Source organism: Sander lucioperca, chromosome 5, assembly GCF_008315115.2.
Source record: "Sander lucioperca isolate FBNREF2018 chromosome 5, SLUC_FBN_1.2, whole genome shotgun sequence".
Classification (NCBI taxonomy): Eukaryota; Metazoa; Chordata; class Actinopteri; order Perciformes; family Percidae; genus Sander; species Sander lucioperca.
The window spans coordinates 2,922,501-2,947,330 of NC_050177.1; the positions used below are offsets into that span (position 1 = coordinate 2,922,501).

A 24,830-nucleotide genomic window follows, 5' to 3' on the forward strand; every position below is an offset into this window, starting at 1 on the left:
TGTTTCCATCACATTGTAAACAATGTAGATGTTTAGCAAAGCATTTAATCATTCCTAATGAAAGGTTTACTGTCTGGAAGTGTATGTTGATTTTTGTTTATCATTGTCTTTCTTATCTTGTCTGTCACCTTTCAGCATTGTAGTTAATGTTTTAGCAGTAGAAGTTTCTTCAGCGTGTAAAAGATTTACTGCTGTTGCAATTTCACCTGAATTATGAGCCGTTTTATAATCACAGTTTTATTCTCTGACAGGCTGGACAGCTGTGGTTGGCGTCTGTTGTTTTCTCAACAGAGGCGTAATGGCTTTTTAAGGTGCAAGCGGCTCTCTGGGTAAACAAAACAGGACCTGGAATATGTCAAGATGAAGTCTTGAAGGCATGTGGTGTTTGCTTCAGCTGCAGTCTGCTATTGGATGCTTTTTTGATTGTATTTAGTCAGGTGCGCTTTGTGTTGAGGCCATTGCTGTGATAATATATTTGGTTCAGAGGCACATGGGGATTGGGTATTTGGGCATGTGTTTGTCTGTGTAGGCTCATGCATGTGAGTACCGTCTCGATCAGTTGCCTCCCTGCAGAATGTTCATTTACATTTGGCATACAACCTGGAGGCAATTTAATTTACTTTCCCTTTACCTACTTGTCACTCTGCTTTGTCATTAACCTCCATTTGTTGAGAAACCGGTACAGATCTCGTATGTTATCAGTGCTGGTCATCTCCTCATTAACACTAGAGTGTTTAATGTTTGTTTGAAGATGGATAGACACAGCGAAACTACCACTGCATCTATTGCAGGATAAAGGAAGGCTGTCTTTTTGTATTTTCAGCATTTACACAAGTAAAACAAGACTTCTACCCAAAGAAATCCAATGCATTATTTATTGTGACCAATTAAAAAACAAGTCAAAAACGGGACACAATTCCTTACATTTTGTTTACATGAAATACAGTGTAGTTTATTTTTATTTTTTTCAAACCCAAACAGTCTGTCAGGAATATGGCTTAGTATAAGTTTGTCATCAATAAATCGTTAGTTGGACTGAATAACACTAAGATCATAGCCAAAATATTGCACAGGCCTTGTTTATGATGCCATAACTTTTAATCTCAAGATGGCAGCCAGCTCCTAGTAATGGAAAATATTACTACATGCTCTTTGAATGAGTGCAGTGCTGCTGCAGTCTACAGTTCAGTCTTGTTCCAGCAGCAGCAGATTGGACAGCGTCCAATATTATAGATATTAATGGGCACTTTAAGTACAGAGAGAGTATGAATGACACGATGAAAGTGAGAAGACTGTAGAAGAGAGCCAAGTGTGTGTGTGTGTGTGTGTGTGTGTGTGTGAGAGAGAGAGAGACAGAAGGTTGTGATGACCCCTTTGAATGCAATATCTGACCTGCCTCAGTCTGAACATTAAATGTTCTTAATATAATTTTATTAAGGAAGAGTAAGGTGTATGGCCATCTTTTACATGTGGTTATGGAAGGACTTTTTATTTCCCTACTTTGAGTTATATATGTTAAGCTTCCCTAATGGATATTAACCTTCAAACAGGAAGTGCAACATGAATTACAAAGCAACTGTGTGTGCTGATGAAGTACAGGGACAAACAAGAGTTAATTGTGTCTACATGTTCTGTCACTGTTCTCTCACTTAACATGTACATAAACATCCATGGACACTTACAATGATATGACACACACACACACACACACACACACACACAGACACACACACACACACACACACACACACACACACCGAGATGATCTAGTACACTATGTCCACAATCTTTCTCATGTCATATTTTTTTCTTGATTCCAGATTAATTATTGTATTAATTCATCTACCGAGCACAAATAATGTAAAACATGTTCTATAATGTTGTCCTCAGAATTAAAACCTTCAAAGATTGTAAATACAACAATTTCAGATTGATTCAGCACATAGCGGCTCATGAGTTTATCCCAAGCTCTATCAAGCTGCTGAACTCCAATAGTAAATCTTAGCACAACAGAGCTAAGTGCAATAAACACACCAGTACATTTTGCACTTCGCACAGTTATTACAGTCACTTTTTAACATGTCGTATTGTCTGTACAGTCATATGTGTCCTTCATTTATGTCCTAAGATGCTTCATTGACATTGTGATCTTATGTTTATGTTTTTATGTTGATTTTAGAATGTTTTTTCGGTTACATGTTTGTGTTGTGAAGCAACATATTGTAGCACTATGCCCAAGACAAATTTCCCCTCAGGGACAATAAATTGTATTCTATTCTATTCTATCTTTCAAATAAATTGTGGTCCGGTGTAGAAATAGCTATTAGTCAAACATGTTATCCTGCCCTTGTGGGCTGGCATTGTGGGATGGCAAAGAATGACAGTGGGTGGGTAGATGGGGTGCATAGAGCTTATGGGAGCTGTGGCTGATCATAGCAAACTCTGTGAATGTATGTTTAAGAAAGTTACCATGCAATCTCACCCTCTGTTTTGATAGCGGACAGCCGTGATGGACCTATTTCAATAATGGCATCCATCTATTTGAGCTCATGCAAATGCAGGAAAATGAAACATAGGACATTTCAGGAAAATAATTATTTGTTCTGGAGAGTGAGACCATTTATCACATATAATGTGATCGAGTGGCTGTGAAAGACTTGGAGGGGTGGAGATTCCAATGAATTTCATTTGTGGCGCAGTCAGCAGAACGCCTCCACATCCAAGGTTGAAAAATTTCAGAGATTCTACATTCGACTGTTTTTAAATTTCAAACAGGATGGAAAAGGCGGAGCGCCATTATCTTCTTCAATGCAATTACTGTGGTGGATTTGCTCAGGGAAGATTTTCTTTTATCATGTTTATTCAAATGTTTATGTTAATTTTCTGGTTTAAGCGTGCAGGTTGTTCTCTTTTTCGGTTTGTGTGTGTTGATGTTTTTTTCTGTGTAGGTGGATGGTTGAAGTCTGCAAAGGAAAATGCTTTCTAATGCACGCTGCCTTGAAAGTTGTAGGTTTTGATTGATTTTAAAGGCTTTCACATAAATTCCTGTGCTCTAAATTTCAAAAAGCATATATATATATAAAACGTGTGTAACACGGACAGAGTGAAGTGAAATGTACTAAATATGAAAATATGCAAGGTATACAAGAAATGTGGCACTGGCCATTATCATTTAATGAGAGGCTGAAGGGTAGAAAGTAGACAGAGGGACTCTGGTGTTGCAAACATTGGGTTGCTTGTGTATGCTGGGCAGTATGTTGTTTCAGTGTGAGATAATAGTCTGTTAAATTAGAGAGATGATAACGGTTCCAGTCTCTTGGTTTGATTTCTTCCTTCATCAGCACTTAGAATTTAAGATGGACTGGCCTTGGTCTCAATCCACCTGGCATTATCTCTCTCTCTCTCTCTCACTCACTCACTCACTCACTCACTTTCAAACACACAGAAACCCTGGGTGAGGTTGCCCATTACAACAATGTTAGCACTGTCAGTCTCGTCTTGCCTTCATAATTAGAAACCGGACCATGCTCCTCGTTCACAAATTTCCCACTCTACCAATGTTCCTTGGGGCCACCTCTTTGTTTGGATGAAGGCTGATTAAATTCAAGTCACTGACTAGTCGCAACGGCTGTAACAGGGGAAAGGAAAGAAGAGCAGAGGAGACGAGGGAAAGGGTTGTTGCTGGGGGAACAGGCTGGGAGTGTGATGGCTGTCCCTCTCTGGGTGTCATCCCCTATAATCACTGAAGTAGGACTATTAAGAAACAAACACTGCAGTTTCAGTCAGCAGAGGAAGCACTTGATTCATGTTTTGTGGATTTGATTTTATGCTGTTTACAAAGTGTATGGGGGAAATTATGCCTGTTTGAAATCATAACAAGTGATGCCCTCAGGCTCTAGAGCTCCATGTGTTAGAGTAATAGCAGGTGTTTTCAGTTGTCCTGCTGTATTGAGGGCGCACAGTAGACGTCACAGCCTGCCACAGCTAACTCTGAGGGGAACAGGAAAGACGCCGCTGGCACATAGATTTGTTGACTGCTTAGATAGCTAGTTTCTTATGGAATTGTATTGAGAAAAAACTCATGGGCACATGTATAATAATCTGGACAGTACATCAGTACCTAACCCTGAGTTAAATATTTCATGGTGACCCTGCTGATAAACCTCACCATGATTTATGGATGTCAGCAATTAGAAGATGGTGGTCGACAGAGGGAGTTGTTTCGATTGAACCTGATATTTTGTACTTAGAGTACAAGGTCAAAGTGGTGGATCAACAAGATGAACATTGCCATGCCTAGAATAGGGATGCCACGGTGAGGACATTTTTCCACCGTTTAATAAACTTCTGACAACACTGGTGTTATAGATTACACCACAAACGCACGACTGCTGTGTCTGGCCGAGTATTTGCTATGCAGCCCATTTTGGCATCTGCCGGGTTGAGACAGGAGACGGAAGCACCGCGAGGCGCTGCCCACTTCCCTTCAGCGCCCATGTTAACCATAGATTCTATATAAATATCATGTTAACCAACTGGGCTGTTCAGACCATAGCGGCACAGAGCTCTGCAGTCAACTCAGGATCTAGTTTCTGGTCTATTTTATCCACGAGCTGCGAGTGTATCTGTTAAGAAAACACACTCTATCATAAACACTATAAATCTGTTATGATATAAATTATCTGATTCTTCAGTTTGCTTTTCACTTTGACACCAAATCCCCCGCCAGCGTCCTGTCAGTCTCCTCACGTTATGAGTGAAATCCTGCTACTCTGTGCTGCTGCTGTAGAGAGTGAACACTTTCACTTGGGCGCTGATACCGAAAAATTAACAAAATGGGTTTTATTTCTATAAAAAAGCAAAATAATGGTGGGTGCGGTGCGCAAGAAATGTAATTGGTGTATGACCGAACACCAAGTCTGGGGTGGCCTCTAGCTCACCCAGTAAGAGCGTTCACCCCATGTTGGCAGAGTCCTGCAGAGGCGCGGGTTCGAATCCAATCATCCCTTTGCTGTGTGTCGTCCCCTATCTCTCTCCCCCTTTCCAGTCTATCCACTGCCACTGTATATTAAAGGGAAAAGCCCCCAAAAAATTATCTTAAAAAAAAAAAACCACACAGCAAGCCTAGAGCACTGCTGCTGGCATTGCAAAGCGGCTCAGGAAGCCATGGTGATGAAATCACTGGGTGGCCCAGTGTGTGGCTGATCTGCTTGAGGCCTCAGATCAGCCCTACCCTGGAGCCAGAGATGACTGGCTATCTCAGGGAGAAGGTGATCAATGGAGACAACCCCACTCTAACTTGGAAAGCAAATGAAGGGCATGTTCCTCTCATGTCAGATTACACAGAAATAGCTGTGCTCAACAGCCACCAGCAGGGCATCTGAAAGTACCTTTTGCACAGCTTTTTATATGGTTATGTGCTTGTTTTTCACTCTAGAATCCTGTTTTAGAGAGAAAAAGCTGAAACAAATATCAATTTAAAGCTAGATCAAGCTGCTAGGTGTAGGCTACTAGCCAAATTTATTTCAGCAAAAAATCTGTAGGTCTGTATTTCCCAGTCTACTTACCTTGGTAGCAGGTTCACTGCAGTTAGGTGTAAGAGATCAAATCTAGGGAAAACATAAAGAATGACATGCCTCCCAAATCCCTGGCTTCAAACTCTAAGGTAACTGGCTAGGTGTGACTGACAACATGATGTCTTGCCTTCAACAGACAATTTAGTCATTTGAAATTAATTATCACTACTCCTAAAAGAAATAATCCATGAACACCCCCTAATAGGTGTGTCTACTTTCTGTATTTTCTTCAAACTTTATAATTAAATCATGCTCTTATATCCTTAATATCCACCAGGTTTAAAATTTGGTGCACATCTATTATCACTTGTTGATCAAATGTATCATTCATGCCTGCTACCATGGTATTGATCTTTGTCTGTCAGCCTTTGTCAGTAGTCTGACTGTGGATATTAAACATTGCTACTACATTCTCGATTGAATCAGTGACGTGCCTTGAAGAGATGTCAAGAAGTGTTTGTAGTGTAAAATGAAACATTCATTAACTTTGTGTTGTGTTTTATCCGTTGCTCCAACACTAATTTCCTGGTCCACACTTTGCCCATACAAATTTCCTGGCCCATAGCCCTTATTTGTATTTCGGGTGCCTCAATAACAAGGTGTCAGTTACAAGTTGACAAAAAAGGAAATGAGCTCAGAAAATCTACTGTCTTTACTCTTTAATATTTGTTTGTTTGTGTTGTAGGTACCAACATGCATTATGCCAACTTTGAGCTGCAGATGGCTTCTCTTGTGAATTCAGACTTAATTTAGCAGGAGATAATTCAATTACTGCCAGACAATATGCAGTTGGGATGATCAAATTAGTGGGGAACCTAAGGGAGGATGGGAGTCATGAAGGGGTGGGCGGGATAGAAAGAGATACATGAGAATATGAAACTGGAAGCCAGGATAGAAGCGGGGGGGGGGGGGTTAGAAAGTAGGAAAGGGTCCAGGTAGGAAGAAGGAAAGCGAAAGCACCAAGATGCTTCTTTTGAGTTCCAATGTTACCCTAGTGTGTTCATGGTTGTAAGTTAGTTTAGAAAGATACCTTAGCAGAAAATATAATGTGGGTTGTTGTTCAAAGTCTGTGGCTCTTATGTTGTGTAGCAGGCTGCTGTCTGGCTTAGAGTGTCTGTCTGCTCAGCCTATGATAGAACGCTGACCTTACTGCTTTATGCAAAATTTTGCATGTATCGAAATAAGGTCTCCGTCCATAGGCACACTGGAGCTGTGTTCTATTAAAATAGTGTGAAAGTATGGGGCGCCATTATGAAACCAGAAATATAATTGTTTTACTCAAAGGAGAACAGGACAATTGATTTACAGCACAGATATGTAGGCTGTTCTGAGGCTATTCTAGTTGTACTTTAGTCTGGCTTGCAATACGTGTACAGTGCAGGGATAATGCCTGACATTCATTGCGTAAGGCATTCTCCTCCCGTTGCGCTATCTCCACTATCTATTTTGAAAGGAGACTGTCGCTGCATCCTGAGCTTAGCTTAGGGACTGTTCGTTTTTTATTTAATGGGCTACCGGAGGAGTTTTGGGATCTTTAGTCAAAATAGACTTGACCCTCCCTTCGCCAGCAATACATTTTTCTACGTCCCTCCAAAATGATTGGAAGAAAAGTCATGACCCTCCCCAACAATTTATTGATGCCTTCTGTACTGGTTTGCGCTTGGCAAAGATGTACAGCCACTGTTTTTTTTACATTCATGACATACATGATTTAACCTCTTCTTTCTCATCTTATATGAAGGACTAAAAATGACAGAAGGAAAAATAAATAAATAAATAAAAGGTTTTTTTTACATGTATTTATTTATTTATGCATTTCTATATGTATTTATTTATGTATTTATACATTTATTTATATATTTATGTATTTATATATTTATTTATATATTTATTTATTTATTTATTTATTTATTTCTGTATTTCCACATTTCTATATTTATTTATTTCTGTATTTCCACATTTCAACATTTATTTTTCCCTGCGCCTGTATGCTAATTGAGTGGGGGGTGCCAACATCAGTCAGCGCCACACCAGTTACAGAACAACATGCATCTCAGTGTCAGTCCAAATTACGCACAATAAGCAGTTTGAACTCACTGATGTAATGCCATTTATTTTCTAAGTGTTAGTACGCTCAGTGAAACTGAGTCCAGCGCGAGGGAGACCCGACTCAGAGGAGGAGAGGTTAGTGAGGCCAGTGTCTCCACGGCAGGTGACAGTGCGCACGGATCCGCTGTGCCACGCATGGATGATATAATGAAATAGTAAATAGGACTGCAGCAACAGAATTATGTGCAGAATTAAGACAGTCAACACGGTCCAGTGTTTGGTGGATCAGGTACACCTTGTTCACTTAATAGTCTACAAATCATCCATGGGATCAATTACGCATCACCTGAGTTTGCCCACCCGAACACTTTGCGATGGTTAGCTTGTTACCTGTGACGACATATGCTAAATGTAACGTCTCTTTCACATTAGCGTGTGAGTGACTGACCTATTTGGGTGCGTTTTGAGATGCCTGATGAAGTTCGACGTTGTTGATCCGGCATCATTTATCTTAGTGCCACACACCTTGCATGTAGCTGTTAGCTTACTGCCACTGTTTACCAAGTAATTGAAAGCAAAACTAATGACAAAAGGCACAACTCCGGAGGACATGGTGTCGCCATGTCAATATATATATATTTTTTTATGTGAGTGCGAGCACATAAGGCATAACGCATGCTTTACGTTGCACATTATGGCAAAGGGCAGGGGACATGAGGCTCGTCATACGTTTCCCCAACGTATATGCGCCAATAAAAGAAAATAGAAATACATGAATACATTTAGATTTAAAAAGCAATAATTGCATGAAAACATGTTGTTGACGAGTCTCGAAGCTCGAGTCTGAAGTCTTTTGGGTTGAGTCGCAAGTCAAGTCTGAAGTCTTTTGGGTCGAGTCCGAGTCAAGTCTGAAGTCAGCTGTTCGAGTCCGAGTCTTAGACTCGAGTCCCCATCTCTGCTTCAAATACTAAGTTACTCCTCTAGTAAACTAGTATTCACATGAAATAAAACAATAAAACATTGAGACCATTCAACACAATAACTGGTTGCTATGGACTCGTCACTAGGCCTACCTCAGTCATTGTATATTTTAGCATATAGGTAAAGCTGCCGAAGCTGAACATTATCCAAAACTCCATTTCACAAACGAGCGTCAATTTGTGAGCTTGCATGCTATTACTCCTTCCTTCTCAAATGTCTTGAAAAGGCAAAATTTCAAATCACCGGGACCCAGGCGCGGAGCTGTGGGCGTGGGAATCAGAAAAGCGTGTTGGTGTCCAAAGTGCTGCAACAATCACAACAACCACTGGAAACTTTATACATGGTTTGTCTGCTATTTCATTACTAAATTCACTTCTGAGACTTAATGCGACAAATCAACTACATAGAGCTCAAATATGGGCCGTTTTACAAAAATTGATAGCTAATTGCAAATTTGGTGCGACTGTGTCAGAGGTCAGAAGCTCCACAGTCTGACGGGACAGCTGGCGGGTGCCTGCCGGGGTCGCTGGCTTACCGCCCGGCCTGTCCACCTTCACAGGCCCCGCTGTGAGCTGGCTGGAGCTCTATCAGGAGACTCGCGGACAATAGGTGTTTATTTCCCCGATTGTTTATTTAAATAACTCAACACACATATCCATTATAAGATTAACTGGAACCTGTGGTTTTTCAAAGTTATAAATGCTCCACAAGAGATTGCAGGCGTAACGTAACAAGCTCTCTGACAGAGTGTGTGTGAGTGACTCCAAACTTGTGTTATACCTATCTGCTAGCGATGGGGGGCCTGTTTTCCTCTGGTGGTCCATGCCATAAATACCGAACGGTCCCTTACAGTAGCACCGCTCCAGACAATTGTGATTGGTTTAAAGAAATGCAAACAAGCCAGAGTGTTTTCTTTTTTTTGCCTATCCCTCAATGTTAACATGTGCTGTGTCAGAGCTGGAGTATAGTCTGGCAGTGTGAGACTAGTTGTACTTTAAAACAAACCGGCTACGGCTTCAGGAAATGGCTGGAGCAACAATACAAGGAGCAAACCACACATACAGTATATCTTGAAAATCTGAGGTTCCTGAAATATACTGTGATACATGCATGTATGCACCTAATTATACAGTATGCTGACAGGCAATCAAGATGGAGTAACTGAGGAGTCCAGAAATAACTGGAAATATAATCTGCAGTGACAGCAAGTGGAAATTTCTTACACCCACTGGCATGGAAGTTTAACCAATTAGGCCTTAAAGCATGAGTCTGAGACCACATTATTAGTTAGAATGAATGTTGTTTTTGTATTGTACTGTTAAGCCTATGCAAGGACCTTGGCTTAACTCATTTTACAACAACAACAACAACAACAACAACAACCAGTTAGTTGGACCCTTCTTTTTGAAACATGTTTGATGTTTATGTGCAAAGAAAGCCTTGATCATTAGAAATATAGCACACCTTGACCTTTATCTGCAGTATCTTACAGAGAGCCAAGCTTTATTATGCAATAAAGTACACCACTTGCACAATCTGGATCAATAAGTTTGTATGTGTAATTAACAACGTCATGCAGAGAGAAACGAGCCCTTTTTCACTACTTTCCATAAAACCAAGGGATCAAGAAGTCACATAGAGATCAAAACTGTTAACAGCCTGAAGTATGACTCAAACAGATTCTCCATCTCATTTAAACTCATGATCATAATGGATCAAAGGCATGTATATAGGAACATCAGTGGAACAAAACAACAGATGCATAATTGCACTTCAAAACACATTTTTACTAACACACTTCATCAGCGCCATTGGTTTTAGTGAAGATTAGGCCATTAAATGTAAGCCTGCAGGTTCAAATCATAATTAAGATGATGGTTTGTGGTGGTAAGAAGACAATTTTACCAAAAAGATAAGGTTCATGAAAATTTAATGAAATGAATGAAATGATGAAATATTATGCCCTGAAGCCTCTATGATATTGTCTTTCTCCACAGTGATCATTGATTCCTCTGTAATGTTTGAAGAAAATATTTGATTTAACACTTTAAATGCCAGCCTGTTTTTAGCTTTTGTTTAAAACTCAAATGTTTTCTATCACATATGTAATGTTCCATTTTATAGGTGTAAAAACACCAATAATCTTAGACAGTTGAAATAGGCTTTATCTATTTTTTGCACCATGCCTTAAGTCATTGTGCACATGCAACTTGTGACCTCTGAACTTTGAAAACAAATATTGCATTTGCTCACAAATGTACAATTAATCACTGCAAGTACACATTAAGTAAGAAGTTAAAATGTTTATCAGTATGAAATTATTACTGCTTCTGGCCTTGTCCTTGACCTGACACATGCCATGTTGGTGCATGTGCATAAGTCTGTTGATTTGATTTACAACCTTACACCCAAGCAAATGCAAGGGCCCTTTTGACATGCTGTGTGTTTCTCAAGGCCCTTCCTCAGTGTCAGCTAGTCTTCACGTTTGAGCATCTCATCAAAGAGCCATTACTGTGTGTTGTGGTCATTGTCTGTCAGACTCTGGCTGGCTTTGGTTGGCAAGCAGGTTCAAAAAGAAACCGACTGAAGAACTGGAAGCACCTGGAGACTTTAATACAAGACAGACTTGTATCAATAGAGGGGATGGATACTTTATGAAGTGCTGAATGTGTGTGGCTCATAATAACCCTATGACTGTGTAAATTAGCTTATGGCACGCAAAGACGCTAATGAATCACTGCTTATGAGATGAGAGCTGAGGCTGTGAGGAAGAGAGGAGGAAGATAATGAAATATATTCACCATAGCCATTGAAATTAACTCCAGTTACAATTGAATTATTGTATCATCGGTGCATATTCGACTATAAATAAATAAATAGTCTCCTAATATAATAAACATAATATAATTAATATAGAACCATTTTCTCATTTCCAGAATGAACAAATTTGACTTTTGGCTGGGACTACTCATACACTTGTTCTAGGTCACAAAATGGCAAATAAAACAATATTGACATTGGGAGATGTGAAAAAGAAAATACTAGTTCATAGAGCTCTAAATGATTCCATAGATATTAGACAAATGTGTCACATTGGAGTGATAAGATACCTCGTCATTGTTGAGAATATGATGGATGTTGTGGCGTAGATGTGGTAGTGAATGACATGTCACGAGTAAAACCATGAGGAGGAAAGAAGATTTTCCATGATGCATGTAATTTTCTATGATGCATGCAAGATGTTGATTTTTCCGGTTTTTGTTTAATTCTGCAGACGTGTTGTCCCAGGAGAAATTCTGGAAATACACAACCTACACCTAGGTCAGAGACATTTTGGATGTTGGATTTTGGAGTAAAAACTCTGTCAAGCTAAACCTTAAGTTGATATGACATATTGATAGGAGAACAAAATGTCTGAATGTTCTGAAGACAGAACCTTTTTCTGGTAATTTTCTGGTTTGTGAAACGCAGTTGCTTTAGTGTGGTGGTCATAACACGGCTGTCTATGTTCTTGTCTGTGATGGATGTAAGAGGGAATTTGAATCTTGTTGAAATTACAAAGTATGCATTCTTGGATTGCCCCCCACCAGGATTTCCTTATAAACCACATTCCTCCGAAATGTGGTGCTGTGTGACGTCTGCTTTCATGGAATCTGTGGTAAATTATGCAAATACCTGTGTACCCTCAGGGAGGAATTTTGTACTCCAGGTCATGCATTATAAATGAACATGAACAACTGTAGGAGACACAAACACCTGGTGTCCTCAGGTAAGGTTAAAACCCAACAGGATTCAAAGTCATGTTACTTTCGTAATTCTGGTCACCCAGGGGATAGAGGCAAGGACACACCAGCAGTGTTGATTCCTGCCTTCGCTATTGCTCAATATCGCTCGCTTGCTGCCTGGGTCGAATACATTTTTCTGAAATCCTTCCCTTCGGGCAGGACAGTACACCTCAGGCCTACAGTTTCTTGAATCTCTATAGCACTGCATTAGTTGGAGCTTTGTGAGAAACCTCCTAACTCATCTTCAGCACTCTCATATCTGGATGTCTTTCTAGGGCTCCCCACTGGCTGGAACCTCTCCACGCTGTCCCATTAGCCAATCTGTTAAGGACATTTTTTTTTCTCTCTTCAATGTAGTCACGTTCAATGTCAATATTGTCTTCTAAAGTCACACCCAGGGGTCACAGTGAGCAAATGGGGAATCTCTGTTGACCATGAGAGAGAGAGAGAGTATGAGAGAGAAACAGTGGGAGAGAGTGTGCGTGTGCAGCTGCTCGTTGGTGTGTCTAGTGCAGAACTGATTTAAGGCCCCAGGCCACAGGAAGAAGGCTACTCTACACTCCAGGCACGTCCCTGAAACCAGCAGCAGAGGAAGCACTATTGCCATTCAGCAGCGTCGGCTGCAGACGCCTAAATGAGTCTGTTCTGTCCTGCAATGCCCAACGTTGCAGTCTGCCACTTACTCAACTTCTCTAGCTCTTAATATGCCCTCCCCCTCCTGCTGCTACTTCTCTATTCTCTCTTTCAGCTCATCCTTTTCTTTCTCTGCCTAATTAAGTCAATCAGTCTCACATCTCCACCTATAATCTTACTTTGTTTCTCTCCCCCACACGCGTGCATTCCTTATCTGCCTATGCATTTTATCTTTCTGTCACCTTTTTTTCACATTCACAGTCCATCATGACCAGCTGCTATGTTCTGATTGGTTACTGTCCTTTTATTGCAAGGTCCTGCCATATGATCAGAAACTATTACAAGGCCAGCAGATGTGTAGCTTGTCACTAAAATGTTTACCTTTCACGATGCCACGCAGCTGTGACAACTACAAGTGTGATACGTGTTAGTAAAGAAGCTCTTCTGGTCGCTGTTTCTGCGTTGCTCTACAAGGCTTCTTTGTGCCTTTTAATCCTGGTCAAAACCCCAGTGTGTGTGGTAATGCACATGCATGATTTTCTTATAATCAAAACTGGATTGTTTCTAAAAGGGTTTTAATGTATTCGTTGGGAATTTCTGGTTAATTCTGCTTTTAGCCCATTAATGATCTTTACACCATTACATGACTGTGCCTTGACTGTAGTAAGGTAACACTGGTCAATCATAATATCTGCCACCGACTGGTCAAGTCACAGAAGGACATAACCCATGAAATGAATTATTTCGTTATATGTATCTTGCTGAAATTAAAATGTAGCTCTCATAGTGTAACTTTAACTGTAGTCTAACCCAATGTCCTCTAGACCATCTGAAAATGCTTCAATTTCCATTATCTATCTATATTTATTTAGTTTTCATACACTGTCAATTTGTACTGCTGTCTGCCTTTCTATAGCTTTTTGTCTCCTTACATTTTCTTTTGTTGTATTCTCTGCGCACTTTTTCTGTCCTCTGCAAATCTGGTTGTGACCATTTTAAGATCAAGGATTTTTTATTTCAGTTTTAGTTTTCAACAAAAAAACTAAAATATTTCTGTGAAAATGTTTTAAAAAAATGTTCCTGCACCTATAGTAGTGCACAGTAATGGGATTAGGGCTTTGTTTTGCTTAAATCTTTTACCTTCATGTAAATCATATTTAACGTCAAAATTCTGTGTGGGTTGGTCGAGAAACTGGTGAGGAATTGTTTTCTCATGCCTGCATATTTGTAGTGTGGCATTGCCAGACTAATTTGCAAAAGCTTATTAGTCTAGAACCTCTCAGTTCATTTTTGATTTCCAAGTGGCGTTATCAACGGCCCGGACCAATTGAATTGATCCACAACCAGTCAGAGCAACGAAATGACGTAGCGCTGAGCAACACATGCAAGTTGGAGCGGTGCTTGGTCCGTTTTGAAGCATGAAAAAAAAAGCCTGCCTAGTTACAAACATTCCCAAATCACAGCTAAACAGTACACTAAAATGTGTTTCTGAAAGCATTTAAGGCAAAACAATATGCAATACAAAACAGAAACGTGATTTGTATTCGATCAGCACCGCCTAGTTTGACAGTTTGATCTGAGTTTTGTGAGCCTGGTGCGTTGCACTGGACGCAGTATGCCAGTTACATTCCATAACTACTTTCGGTAAGCATGACGCTCCTCCGTCAGATATCGTCTTAATCTGTCTGCCAGAGCAAATAAACATGAAATCTGTCTGGTTTCAAGGCTACCATATTTGTGGTGTCACTGTACACAACTTCTCACCTAATGTCCCTTTTGCTACCTGGGGGTTGATGGGGGAGGGGTGAGGTGATGACAGCTCGTGAATTCTAAAAGCTTTATCGTTACCCTGCAGCCTGCCTGGGAAGCTCACTGCTGCCTCTCATCTCTCCTGTGTGTTGCATTGAATATGGCTCTCCAATTGGGGTCGCGGCACAGACTGATAGGAAGCTATATTCCTTCATAACTGGAGGCAAAGAGTTCAGCCTTAAGAACAGCAGCAGAGGGAAGGAATGTCTTAACACAACCTGACTGACCGACCAAGACACCCCCACGTATAAAACATTAGAAAACAAAAAAATGCATCATTCTCCAAATAATCTTTTTAATTTAATCTACGATGTGTCCATTTTAGAGCAATGCTCTCTTATGGACAAAGCTCTCCTAAATAGGCAGACATTTTTACTTTGAAATATGTTAAAAATAAGATTAGCCGTCCATTTTCTGTTTTGGCATTTACGGCTTCAGTTTCAGCTCAACTCAGCATTTTTAACCCAACTGTGTGAGACTTTTTCTCTACAATCTTACCTTGAGATCAGTCATGTCGTTGTTCTGGAGCTTTAGGGTTAGGAATATCCAAATAATTGTAGAATAATTTTCAATTGACTAATCGATTAATGGGCTCATTTCAGCATTAAAACCCAATATACTGTAGTGTCTCTGGGGGAAAGAGGGAAAGCCAACACACATCAACAACACTAGGGGTGTATATCATAAGTTGTATCGTGATCCGATATTACATCGATTCTTTGGACAATGATATGATATTTGCTAGCTGATATCACAATGTCTGCCGCGATACAATTTGATTCCATTCAATTTAGGGGCCAGTGATTGATATGAGACGATATCTTATGCCCATTTTACACAATCATTTACATTTATATCAACTCACAAAAAGCAATTGAAATATGGTTTGACAATGTTATTACAGAGCTCTTCCAGACATTTAAATAAACAACAAACTAGACCAGTATATGTTATTTTGTTAGCTTATCAAACTTTCATATTAAATCAGCATTTACTGTAAATGCAACATTGGACAGTTCAGGGGCTGACATGGTAGGTAGACGCATGGTTACAGGGTGGTGATGATCTGTAGCTCCAATGATCAAATTGTGAACATCATAACTCTAAGTTTGAAATCGGTGGTAATGAGTGCCTGTCAAATGCAATATATTTACATCCTATTAGAGGACAGTCGAAGCTTCTACTGGATGTGCAAGTAAAATCGTCACTTGTAGTTGCAGTGATGGCAAATATATTTTCTACTGAACATTTCTTGGAGTGGTGGGTTGCTATACCGCGCTAAAAGGGCAAACAAATCAAAACGTTCCTAACTCGTCACCTCAGCTGCATTAGCTCTTAGCGGCTGTCTTGCTTGTTCGCCCCTGTTTGTCCCTTCTCCCAGGTTACCAATAGGGATTGATGGCCATGCCAAAGCAAAAACTGAAAAATCCATACCACTCTCCTGCCCTTTCCATATTCCATTGATTTCATGGTGAAATATCTGCATGTGTCATGTACTTTTGCAGTGCTCACAATAGAACAACACATGTTTAGAAGTAAATCAACATAAATCTGCTTCAGGACAGCATTTTATCAAGTTGCTTTAGGACCTCTATCTCTCTCGCTCTCTTTTACAGAGGCAATTGAAGAGGAAAGTCAAATGAAAAATCCATCCAATCCGAGAGCTGATGGATTTTATTCATGGAGTAAAAGCAAAATTTATGAGTGCACTTTTAATTTGCATGCACATATAAGCAAGCACACGCATACGGTACATACAGTGCAAGCTTACATTATACACGCACAAGCTCATTAAGTCACTGACAGCTATGAAAAGCGGCACACATGAGAATAAGTTTGCAGTTCACAATTTTAACTGATAATTAGGAAATGTTTTTGGTGGAGGCATATTACTGAAATACTGTATATGTTATTTTTTTCCTCATCAGTTTCCTGGATAAATGGAAAGCAGCCTGAGGTGGTATCAGTTTCCCTGAGGACATTATGTCAGATCAGCTTTAATACTTGTTTTCCACATATACATCTATGCATACTGGCCATGTTTAAGCTTGACTTTTTCTTCCAGCAAGACATTTAAAACTGAGTGCAAAACTCTGAGAGTATGCACATCTCTGCTAAGGCAGCAAAGACCTCTAATGTGTTATATTGATGATAGGAACATTTTTTGTTTTTTTATTACAATTTCTAAAAACAGTTTTTGCTGTTTATTGTTATGTACAGCAACAGTTGTGTTTTGCATAAACCTATTGGTTAATTATTAAGATTACCACATGGACATGGCTGAGCCTCATTTGGATCTGGAAGTACAGAAGGGAGAGAGCAGAAATGGAGGGGGTGTGTTTTTTGTTATGCTATTCAAAAGTCTTTATTTTCAACTGCAGTTTTAAATAGACTGATATTTACTAAAAAGTTGGCCAGTAAGTTGTTTGCACAACTTGCTATGTTAACATTATGTATGTCTTTATGATAATATTTGGGAATACAATATTGGTCAAGAGTTAACACTTGCTTCTGAAACATACATCAATATTACCTTGGCATTAAGCTATGTCTGCCTTCATTTTTAAGATGACTACAAACCAAATTTGTGTTGAGAATGTGAGTTTGCAGAAAAACTGAAGCCTAAGGCTAATCATTTCTCAGTGCAAATGGTCCAAAATACATGAGAATAATTTCATCAGGTCTTTTCATAATGTAGCTTTTGTAGTGTGGTGGTTGTGTATATTTTAAAATGTGCCTAGCAGTTTTTTTACTACATCACAAACAGCAGATATATTTCAACCAAAACATAATTACTCATCTCTCTTTCCATACAAAATGATATGCACATGATGTGAAGCTATTTGCAAACATGTTCAGCACCTAGGATTTAGTCAGTGGATTAATAGCCAAGGGGAATTTGCAAACCATCATGAATACATTTAATTCAACATGTTGTTGTTTTAAAGCAACACTAGAGAACTTTTTGTAACTTAAAATAATGTTTCCAAAATCGTTTCAGTGGTTCATCAACTCGTAACAGGGTGAACGGCACTTCTGCATTTGCTTTGCGGCTCTCTACCGGCTATAACCGCACTTTGCAAGTTTGCCAGATCGGGTAGCGGATCTGTATCTCATCGAATGAGACATAATGGGACAATTCCGCTTCCAACCTGCAGGGTACCCAAAGTGGGAAAAGTTCTCTAGTGTTGCTTTAAAACAAATTGAAAGCCCAGAAACTAAGTAGCATTTCTACCTTTTCATTTATACATTACTCCGAATATGATTCTCGTTATTGCATTTCTACATCTTAAAATCCCAATCAGAGTCTACATGATGTGAAATGATGACATTTAAAAGAAAGCGGCACTGTTTATTTAATGCATTAAGGCTGTAACTGAGGCTTTCCATTCAATGCCACTGCTTAAAATATGTAAAGGTTGCTGTGTTTTTTTTAATGGTAATGGCAGGCAGTACAATAGGGATTTTAGTCCTTTGGGCAGTGTTTGACAGGAAACAGAATCTGTACGTTTGGCTTGTATGCAGCAGCATGAGGCTGTAAGGCTGTAAAACAGAGAGAAGAATGGAAAAAGGGGGAGGAAGGAGGAAGACAGAGGGGAAATGAGGAGAGTAGGCTTCAGCAACAATATCCTTTCTGCTGAAACTTTACATATGTCAGCACTTCAAAAGTTTCCCCATTATTATTTATCCCACATCCCCTCCAAGAGCGTAAAGTATTCATTTGATCTAACCTTTTATTCTGTGCCTACTGTAAATCGTTTCAAGCTGGATGGAGTACATACATTCTTTAAAACATATTGCAAGTAATTGCAGACAAGAAGATTTCCCGACTGAATAAAACAGTGCTTTGAAAGGAACAATTGATTCATCTCTGTAAATGTACTTGAGCCACTGGAGGACTTTAAAGACAAATCTGTGTTGGTAAAGTAGCAGTGCTAGCAGAGTCTCTGTTTTCCTTGTGCCATGATAAAGTCACAGCTTTAATGTGTTTTACAGTCTGTCGACAGAGGAGTCAGACAAACATCAGATCAGAACTGCAAAGACTAACCACCAGAACTAAGCCATTGTTTATCGACAATATAATAGCATGTGGTTTTGCTTAGATGACCCAATATGAGACTTGGATAGTGATGAAACTATGATTTGTCTGCTGCAGTGATGCTTTGCTTACGAAATAATCATCAATTGCGTTCGTAAAGTACATACTTTATGTTATCCACTAAGCCACTATGTGATTTATGTGATTATAACATATTTCAAATGATTCTGATAGCACAAGTTGTTTGTAGAAAAATGAATCCCAGTGTGGTGGAGTCTGTATTGCGCTTCCAGCCCTTCATTCTTATACCCCTTTCATACCGGAGACGTGTTTGGGCTCACTCTGGTTGTCACCATTAGCAGAGAATCCAGTCTACAATCGAGTTCAATACACTGCACTGCTAAACTAAAGAATTGCATCGAATGATTACTAATTCAAGTCATCAGTCATGTCTTCACCTTCACTTGACCACATATGCTTTCTCTTACTCTCTCGCTCATTCCCCTTTTCTCTCTTTGTTTCTTTGTTTCTTTCTCACTCCCTTTTTGAGTAGCCGGTTGAATGATGTTTTAACATCATTATCATTTCATTTCCATACCCGATAGAGATGCCAGTTCACCAAAACTTGGCAGCCTACAACCCACGTATAACCCTGGTCGAGAGTAGAACGGACATTGAACTGTTTGCAATGGTCATTAGACTAGTTCGATTGAAAATGGTGGTTGTTATTAGTTTTTATGGCAACAACACGTCAGTGGGACCGTAAAGTGTATTACACTAATTTGAGTATTCCGTTTTCCTGACAGCTTACCAATAGAAATATGAAGCAATTAAATCCAGCAATCCTCAATTCCTCTTTAGCGGCAAGGTAACGAACGTAGTGCAAGACTGTCCACGCTTCATACTACTCTGCTCGTTTGTCGCAAAATCACACCTCAGTGAGTCTGCGACTTTTCGCAAGTCGGTTTATATGGAAGTTTATGTGGAAGTTAGCCCGCTACAACAGTCACAGTTCTTTGCAATGGAAACAGTACACATAAAAGGCCGCCGCTCTGACCATCCTGCTATGTTGATTTGAATGGGAATGTCCGTTCTACTCTAATTCTATTTCTATGGTTTACTCATTCAGACCACAGACGTCACAATGTCGGTCTGAATGGGGTAGGAAGGTGGAGGTTTTCTTGTAAAGAGCTTGTGTGTACAATGTTTTTTCCGATCACGGACGGTTAAAGTGCTTGAATTCGGGGTGAAAAGCCACCTGTCATAGAGAGGTGCGAGACGCGATTATGGTTAATTATGGTCTTTTCTGGAAGACATTCTTAGTGTTGTTCTCATGAAAAGAGTCCACAATAGTTGTTAAAAGAGTAAAAAACACTGCTTTCTCTCTTACCTCCACACACCTGGCCAATCACTGAGTGAAGTGGGTGTGTATGTTGGATTGTCACTTTCGGAAAGTTACAGAAGTAGATAGGCCCCACCAATGCTGACATTTGAAAGGTCTGGGAGGAGGTGGTTTCAGTGGTTGTTTGACCAACTGACAAGCATATCTGTTAGAGCATGCCAACACAGTGAGTATCCTCAGGTGGGATCAGTGGAACAAAGGGTGTAGTAGTTGCAATGCATTGCTGTAAATAATCGTTCTAAAGCCAGAAAGTTTCAAATTGTACACATAGCGGCTTTAATATTCATAGAAAACCAACCTGTGTTCAATCTTTGACCATCAAGTTGAGCATCAATAATTAAGATGGTGTGACAGTAGTTACGGGAACCTGTTTATGACTAGACTGGGTAAACCTGTACATTTATCTATCCTGCTTCCGTTACAAATCTGCGGGAACCAATCACAAACTGGCTTATCCTATCCTGGCGGGCTATTGGCGGGTTTAACATGATGACGATAGAGAAGCGACCAAGCAGCTTTTTGTTTACATTCAACATGGTGGCCACCGGAGCGCAGAAACCTGTTGATGCCGCTGTCGCTGCTACGTCCCCCGGATCGTTGGTCTGATTGGTTGAAGGACTATCCAATTGCGTATGCCTGTTGATCACGCCTCTTGTGCAGTAGAAAATACAGAGCAGACTCCCCAGACTAATGTTCAATCTTAAAAGATTGAGCTTGGTCTGGTGATAGCCAGACTAGTTTATGACTGTAACACTTAACAAAGTCACTGGTGCATGTGTATGTGCATGCTTGTGTTTAGTATGTGTGCAGTTCATATGTGCTAACAGTTGGTGGCATGGCAGGTTATGCATCTGCTATGACGCAGGAAGGCGATTTCACCATGGTGCTAAGTGATTCGGCTCATCTCTGGGGAGAAGTTTAATTCTCCTCTTAGTAAGGGTGCCATTAAAATGCAATGACGAGATTAATGCTCATCTTGTAAGTGACATTTACTTTCTCATCCACTGTGGAAATTGTCTTGCAATATTGTGTGCTAGGCCTTGTTTTGAATGCTGATCAGTATATGTAGTGACAGTATGAAAAATGTTGAATACACTTTATAAAGAGGAAGGGTATCTAGCTAAGTAAGGGACAAACAGTAAAACAAGACCATCAGCAAAACGGGACCGTGAACTTTAAAACTGCAGTGCAGATTCCAAACTGTATGCTGTTTAAATGGCTGTCCTCAGCATTAGTAATAGGACTGCAGAAGCTGATACCTGACCAGAAATATGATTTATAATGCAATACCATTGTTCCGAAGTTGCTTTTGAAAATGTATAGTTTACTGTCAAAGTATGCCTTTTATGCATCTTTCTGATTTCCCGTACGCTCCCCTGAGGGGATCTACAACAATAGAATGTCTTCATGTCTCAGGATTACTAAAACCCTGTGCAACCCTTGATTGTGCTCCCTGATAACATGTCTATGCCCGTGCCTCATAAAATCCTATTCATCCTCTTTTTGTGTTTTCTGACTCAGAAATCTCTGAATTTCTTTTTCTCTTACAGTGTGTGTACGCAGCAGCGCAGCAGTCAGAGCCCAAACTGTGTGTGTGTATATATACACAGTTGTGCGAGAGCCGTCGGCACACACTCTATGCGTATGTGAGATGAGGAGAAGCTAAGTGGCTAACACAACCACCCAGATCAGACAGCCTCCTGTGCTGCAAGATGGATTAGAGCCCCACACCTCAGGAGATCAAAGGTAGGAGAAGATGTTTGGTAATCACCTGCCCTATTCAATGACTGCATGGAGAGAGTGACGAGTGAAGGAGGGAGAGGCCATGATGAATCACAATGAGATTAGGCTAAGGTCTCTCGTCCTGTCATGTCCATAAATCTCATCATCTTTTGATGTTAGAGGGACTAAAGGAAGTAAGCAATGAGATTTATCTGACTTTATATATTTTTTATTGAAAATTATGAAAGTGTGAAAGTGATATAAGTATAAAAAAAACAAATATTGGTGATATACCCTGCATTACTGAGTGTATTAAGTAATCAGTCAGCACAGCTAGAATGTTATTTAAACTCATTTACTCCTCGATCCATCATTACAAACACATTTAGTTTTCTTTTGTTAAATATATTGGAATTCTATTTTAGCAAAGATCCAAAAGTGTCCAAAGATACCAAATATGCCATGCTGAATTTAAAGAAAATATGTAGAAATAATGCACAGGTATCTAAATGTTTTTTCATTTGATGTGATACTCCATACATAGCATATCAGATTTCAATATTTCACTCAAAATAAAGATCATACACGGTTCAGTAGCATCACTGTAACGAAACAGTAGTATAGGACAAGTAGAGAGAGAATCTATTTTTGACAACGTTGAACTGTAGATTGTTGAAAAAGCGTGTTATAATATTGACGCTACTGAATAGGGAATATCTGGTTTCAAGAGGTTAATTTGAGTATAAAAATGTCAGCAATCTAAAACATCAGGATGGACCTCTGTATAGCTGCCCACGTCTCCAGTTTGGTCAGCGATTCCAAAAAGGTCTTGCGTTGCTCTTGTGAGTTTTGTGAGCGAAACAACCGAGCCAAGGAAAACACACACTTTTGCTCTTACTATTGTGATTAGTATTCTACATTGCTCGCTCCCATCTATAATATAAATAAAAGCATTGGTGAATGCGACAAGTCCAGGCAAGTTCTCTGGGAGTTGTTGAAAGTAATTCTAGAAAATGCAGGAAAACACTAACTGAATTAGAGGCAGATGAGGCATTCAGGTTAAAGGTGCAGTAGGTAAGACTTATAAAACTAACTTTCTGTCATATTTGCTGAAACTGACTCTATGTTCGAGTAGAACTACATGAAGCAGGTAATTTAAAAAAAAAGGCACCACCTATCAGGGCCAGGGGGTGGTGTCTAACTGCGTGTCAATCACTGCTCATGCACACGCATTCATTCTCCCTTGTGGGGGGAGGGGCTTAGGAGACCGTTTTGGGCTTTAGCAGAAAGGGGGGTAAGGACTGAGAAGTTGATGATATATTAACTGTAACATTATAACAGCTTCCAGGGTCACGTTTTCCTTTAAGCTGCTTAAGAAGTATTTGCTGTTACAGAAATGAGTGTGGTCACTGTAATTTAATGGCTAAAAGATCTGTTCTTCAAGGCCAATTTAGGTCCCTACTGTAGTTGGAAAAAATAAATAGCACACAGCAACCTAACAGTGACACACACTCTGTGTTCTTCTCTGTGAGCACCACAATGCGTACAAAAGTGGACTTATTTTTCACCGTCACAAAATAATTTTACAGCGCTTACATGTGACAACAAAAGCTGCTTATTGGACTATAATTCAGCACTGTTTGCGTGAAAGGGGATTATTTTATTGAAATTTCTTCAGCTGAGAGGTTTTTGGCCATCCATGTAAAATGGATCCATAACTGTATTTTTTTTTTAGGTTTCTCCTCCTGAGTGGTCTCACCAAGCCTGGCAGATGAACTTGTACCTTTTAGTATCCTCTCTTATTTTCTCAACAAATCAAATAAGACTCAGTTTTACTAGAAATTCCCCATGCTAAGTTTTTTTTTTTTTTTTTTTTAAATAAGCACATATCCTGGATTTCTCTTTTTTGTGACAGCCAGTTGTCAGCCATTCCACATTTTGCATAGCTCCTGTGCAAAAGGCCTTCTTTGGCTCCTCTTTAGTCCTATAGTTTAGAGGGAGAGCTTACACAATACTAAAGGTCCTTCTCAACAATGGGAACAGACTTATTTGTAGTCATAACATTACTTTTTTCGTCAACAAACTCAGCAAATGCTTAAATTCTGAGCAAACTGGGAAATGCAGCAACTCTGCAACTCAGAATGTCCCTTACAAATGAATCCTAATCATACAATGAAAGTCAGAATTAAGTTCCAAAGAAAGGCGACTAATTAACGACTAATAAAACAACACACTTTGAGTGCTCTTACTGAGAACTAGAACTGATGATACAGTATACAGTAAAGTTTTAGGATAAATATGACATTTTTGATATATCCGTACATCTTGTGTGTTTGCATATCAAGCTAAACTACATGTGGTTTTAAGATTCTGAAGTATTTATTTTTGTATGAAGTAGGTGTGCACAGATATGAAAATGTTGACCAATACCAATAACCAATAATAATGATGAGTTTGCAGCAGCATTTGAGTAAAACCTCATCACCTGGCTTCTCTCAGGCTAATCTCTGTTCTGTTAACAAGAATGCAACCTTTTATCCTACATTCTGACTGCATAAAAACAGGCAGAAAGTGTCAACATGCAATGGCTTTCTGTCCTTTTTCCATCTCTACTTTCTTTGTGGCCTCCCTTACATGTATTTATTTGGTTTTTGACAAAACCAGCTCACAAAAGCTGCAGAAATGGTGTATTTTTAGATAAAGGTGCCAGACTGTGCCCTATAGCAAATGACTGAGTGTGTCTGTGTCTGTGAGTTTTTGCCAGTGTTGTTTTATTACAGGACAGGATATGTTGTTGTCTGGAGGCTTCGTTGCAACTGCTACCTGCGGTGCTC

The 24,830-nt window shown here is 39.7% G+C and overlaps 1 protein-coding gene across 3 annotated transcripts in view; it reads left to right on the forward strand.

Annotated features, from left to right (window-relative positions):
* The window catches only part of grik4 (glutamate receptor, ionotropic, kainate 4), a 315,022-nt gene that overhangs the window by 79,485 nt on the left and 210,707 nt on the right, over window positions 1-24,830 (forward strand). For 2 of the 3 annotated variants that reach the window (XM_031297041.2, XM_031297042.2), the window contains exon 2: window positions 21,825-22,020. The exons of the other annotated variant lie outside the window; for it this stretch is intronic. The gene's annotated coding sequence lies outside the window, so the exon portion shown is untranslated. The remainder of the gene's footprint in view (window positions 1-21,824; window positions 22,021-24,830) is intronic. 3 annotated transcript variants of the gene reach the window in all.